The sequence below is a fragment of the Malania oleifera genome, chromosome 10, assembly GCF_029873635.1.
Source record: "Malania oleifera isolate guangnan ecotype guangnan chromosome 10, ASM2987363v1, whole genome shotgun sequence".
Classification (NCBI taxonomy): Eukaryota; Viridiplantae; Streptophyta; class Magnoliopsida; order Santalales; family Ximeniaceae; genus Malania; species Malania oleifera.
Genome location: NC_080426.1, coordinates 64,376,578 through 64,382,004, shown reverse-complemented (window position 1 = coordinate 64,382,004; position 5,427 = coordinate 64,376,578).

Sequence of the window (5,427 nt, the reverse complement as noted above, 5' to 3'; positions counted from 1 at the left end):
AAATGATGTGAATTCCCACCAAAATAACGAGATCCGACAACGTAAAAAAAGGAACCCAAGATCGTTCTACGTTCAGAATTGAATGATAGAACCTCGACCCGTTGTTTACGATAAACAAGAACCTTGGTATATACGACCTCAACCCGTTGTTTATTGCGAAACAAGAACCTCGGTATAAGGAAGACGCCACAAACGATGGTGGAAAATCGTTTGATAAGTCGTTGGTGAATGCCATGGGAAATCCAAATAATTTCGAATAGTTCTTCAAAGAACCACAGAGAAAATACTCTCACAATATTATTCAATAATCCCTTTGTTCTTACAATAAGAATGCTTTTATAGGCATAGCCTGGGAGACAAAGCATTAAACACTTCAACCACTCTCAACAACTTACTAAGAGTTCTTGCAAGATTACAAATTAAATATAACACAAAATTCAAAGGTAGGCTCAACAACTCAACAACTTACTAAGACCATGCAAGCAAACAAGTTGTTTTGCATGATTACAGATATAACACAAAAGTCAAAGAGTCAAATCTCATATTTGACTAGCACACCATTATTACAGCATTTAAACATGCCAATTTAAGCTTGGCCTTGGTCAAATTCTTCTAGAGCCTCAATCATGTTGATGAATCTTTGTTCCTCACGTGGGTCATACTCAATGGGCTTCCATGAATTTGCTTGAGTCCATGCCTCTTGAATCACTCCGTTGAGTGTAGCTTTAAATTTCCTTGCTCGTGCTCTCGTAACCGGAGAATTGGCACTTGGACAAGTTCCTTTGAAGTTGTTCTATGATTTGCATCGACAAGCACTATAACTCCAGTTCTACCTCTTGGAAATCGAGTTATACTAATGAGAATCGACAAGCATCATTAAAGGATCCATTGCATGTTCCTGTTTGGCCTATCACTAGAGCGAGATCCAAAAAAATCAAAAAAGCACTTCATAGGCTTGTTCAAGATATTTGGGCTTATTTAAAAACGCCCAGGCTTGGCTCAAAGAAAGATGAAGGCTTAATAAACTTAATCCAAGTTTTTGATGGAGCTAATTTTGTTTAATGGTTGTAATCTCGTTATTAATGGTGTGCTATTCAATTATAAGATTTGAATTTTTGGCTTTTTTTCTTTACATTTAATTTGTAATTTTCAAGACAACTTAGCTTGCATGGGTTTTTAGTAAGTTGTGAGAGTCATTAATGTGTCTAGTAAGTTGGTGTATTTAATGTCCTTGTCTCCCATGTTTGTGTGGGAATTTAGGTATTTAATGTCCTTGTGTCCCATGCTTGTGTGGGAATTGTTAAGTGTTTAATATCCTTGTCCCCCATGCTAGCTATATATATCTCACCATTGTAAGAGCTAAATTGATCATTAAATAGAAATCAAGAAAAAAGTGAGGATTTGTTTCTTCTTTTGGTTCTTTAGAGAACTTAAGAACTTATCAAGGATTCTTCCTTGTGGCTATCAAATTTTATACCTTTGATTCATGATTAAGCTACAATCATTGGGTCGAGGTTTGTTACTTTATACTTTTAGTTCATGTTTCATTTATAAACGTTGGGCCAGAGTTTCCTATCAAAAATATAAATTTTAGTTTCATGGGCAAACATATCAATATTGGTTGTTGGGTCTCAACACGTGTCGATTGAGGTTCGCATAATTTGGTATTAGAGCTTAGGCTCTAAAATCAGGTTTACTATCCTTTTTATCTTTCGTTTCCTGTTATTGTTCTATCTTGTTACGTTCGTGTTCATTATTGATTGTTTTTGTTTTGTGATGCGTACCAAGTTGAAAGAAAAAAAGATGTGAGAAAACAAAACAAAACAAAAAAAGGAGACAGTCAAAAAGAAAAGAAAGCAAAAAAAAAAGGTGATATTGAGGCAACAGATACTATTAGTTGGTATCAAAGTTTTTTTTTTCTCTTGAATTGTGACTTTTGTAGTTTCATTTCTCTCAAAAAATCTGGTTTTTGTCCTCTCCCTTTGATTCGTTGTTTCTATAATATTTTTCTTACCATCGGTATTAGTTTAAATTCTACAAGTTGAATTTCTTAATCACATTTATTAGTTCAATAAAGAATTGAAAATGGGGAAATTACGAGTGGAAAAAGGCAAGAGAGTGTGAGACTAATATTGGGAAAAAACCAATTTAAGAGTGAAACATGAGTGTGAGTGACATAATTTGAGTGCAAACACGTAAGGGATTGTTGTGAGGAATTATTTCTAACATTCTGATGGCAACCACGAGGATGAGTTCAAAGATGAAGAAGATCAAGCTTCATTGAATGATGAGGGTAGGTTTTTTCCAAGGGGAGAAAAGCGCGGTAGAGTTTTCTGAAGAGATCCGAGATGGCGAGATGGGACTGACGGAAACCTAAGAAACATCAAAATGAAGATACCATCATTCCAAGGAAAAAACGATCCTGAAGCATACTTGGAATGGGAGAATAAAAGTGGAGTTGATTTTTGAGTGCCACAACTACTCCGAGGAGAAAAAAGGTAAAATTCGCTATCATTGAGTTTACTAACTATGCTATTATATGGTGGGATCAACTTGTGACAAACTGGAGAAGAAACCATGAGAGGTCTATTGAGACATGGGAGGAAATGAAGGCCATCATGAGGAGGCGGTATGTCCCTAGTCACTACTATAGGGACTTGTATCAAAAATTACAAAGTCTTATGTAAGGCTACAAGAGCGTGGATGACTACTACAAGGATATGGAAATCACCATGATTCAGGCTAATGTAGTTCTATAGGCTACCATGGCAAGGTTTTTGAATGGGATGAATCGGGACATTGCCAATGTGGTGGAGTTGCAAGTGGAGTTGGAGGACATGGTGCATATGGCAATAAAGGTGGAACGATAGCTTAAAAGGAACTCGGTCATTTCAAAATCCGGGCTCTTCTATTTAAACTAATACCGATGGCAAGAAAAATAATATAGAAACAATGAATCAAAGGGAGAAGACAAAAAACATATTTTTTTAAGAGAAATGAAACTACAAAAGTCACGAATCAAGAATAAAAAAATAACTTTGATAAGTACCAAATGAATCTGTTGCTTATCACCATTTTTTTTTTTTTTTTCCTTTTATGACGTTTTTTTTTTTTTTTTTTCTCAACTTGGTACATGTCACAAAACAAGAACAATGAATAATGAACATGAACGGAACAAGATAGAATGATAACAAGAAACAAAAGATTGGATAGTAAACCTAATTTTAGAGCCTAAGCTCTGATACCAAATGATGCAAACCTCAATCGGCACGCGTTGAGACCCAATAACCAATATTGGAATGCTTGTCCAATAAAGTTAAAATTCATATTTTTGATAGGAAACTCCGACCCAACGTTTATAAATAAAACATGAATCGAAAGTATAAAATAACAAACCCCAATCCAATGATTATAACTTAATCATGAATCGAAGGTATAAAATTTGAACGCCTCAAGGAAGAGTTCTTGATAAGTTTGCAAGTACTCTAAAGAACCAAAAGAAGAAACAAATCCTCACTTTTCTTGATTTCTATTCCATGATCAATTTAGATCTTACAATGGTGAGATATATATAGCTAGCATGGGGGACAAGGACATTAAACACTTAGCAATTCCCACACAAGCATAGGAGATAAGGACATTAAACACTTAGCAATTCCCACACAAACATAGGAGATAGGGACATTACACTTAGCAATTCCACTCAAGCATGGGAGACACAAATAATAAATACACCAACTTACTAGACACATTAATGACTCTCACAATTTACTAAAAACTCATGCAAGCTAAGTTGTCTTGCAAAATTACAAATTAAATGTAAAGACAAAAAAACCAAAAAGTCAAATCCTATAATTGAATAGCACACCATTAATAAGGAGATTACAGCCATTAAGCAAAATTAACTCCATCAAAAACTTCGATTAAGTTTATTAAGCCTTCATCTTTCTTTGGGCCAAGCTTGGAGTGCCCCGTTTTTGAATAAGCCCAAATATCTTGAATCAACCCATGAAGTGCTTATTTGATCTTCTTGGATCTCGCTCTAGTGATAGACCCAACAGGAACATGCAATGGATACTTTAATGATGCTTGTTGATTCTCATCACACGTACATCCTGAATTTTGTCAACTCATAATCCTCCTGAATACTCTTCTAAACTTAATGATAATTTAATTATTAAGAGTATATGATTATCTCATTTCATAAGCTCTCGAACTTTAAATCAAATCAATTAAAGCCTTTGAATGTGCGAAATGGCTAAATTAGTTGCACCAGGTTTCAATCTAGATGAACACAAAAATTTCAAGGAAACCTTTCCACGAGTAGTTAAAATTCAAAGTCATTCTAACTTGAGCCTCTCACACATCGAAATTCATAAGATAAGAGGCAAAGATAGGCTTATGACTGTGAAGAATATTGCTTGTGACTTTTTGGTCCTCTAAGCCTAGGCATTCATAGCCAAGTCAAAATCCTTGAAAACTTAAATGCACTTGGCTAAGAAGTTGAAGAAGTTGAAAAGATGAAAAAGGCATAAAATGATGATAGTGCTTAACTGAGGGGTTGCACCTCTCTTTCAGGGTTATAAATTAAAATGCTCTCATTATCTTATATCATTTATGCATATATGCCCATATAAGTACAACATTGCAACACACTATCCACAATGCTTTTATTGAATGCCACTTGCATGACTAATGCAGTGATGAGAATTGCATGTTGGTAGATATTTTTGGTTGTTGCATGCTTGAAATGAACTATTTGTTGAATACATCTAGATTTCAAGTACAAGTTTTATGGGAAAATGTCTAATTTATAGACGGCATGCTGCCGAATTTTTTTAAAAAAATTTTCTAAAATAAAACCATGTGATATGATGATTATGATAAAATAAATGCTAAAGTATTCTTGAAAGGATGAGTGAAAACTAAATGAATATTAAACTTCATCCTTACATAATCATTGAATATTTAAGGGAGATGAACTCCATCCCTAGAGAGAATATAAAGAACTCACATGCATCACTTTTGCTTTTTGAATATTGAGGCTCTTTTAAAAACCCTGAACATCATATCTTGCTCTTTAAGTTTTATGATTAGATATGAAGTGTTCTTGGGCTTATGAGCATTATAGTATGCCTTAATATACATTTTTTGATGCATTTGTAGACCTATAGGATCGACTATACCTATCAGGTGGTAAATATAGTTGATAAATATTCAGTATAGTTGGTTTAAGGAATTCAAAATGATTTATACTACTTAGCATACTTAGTGAAATTAATATATGACCAGTATAAATAGTTCATTGCATCTAAGTTAGGATTCAAATCGATAGGGGGAACATCTAAAATTAAATTTCCATATTGTTTTATGCTCACCAACATCTCTTTGGCTTAGATCTACTATGAATTCACTGTGGCATATGCT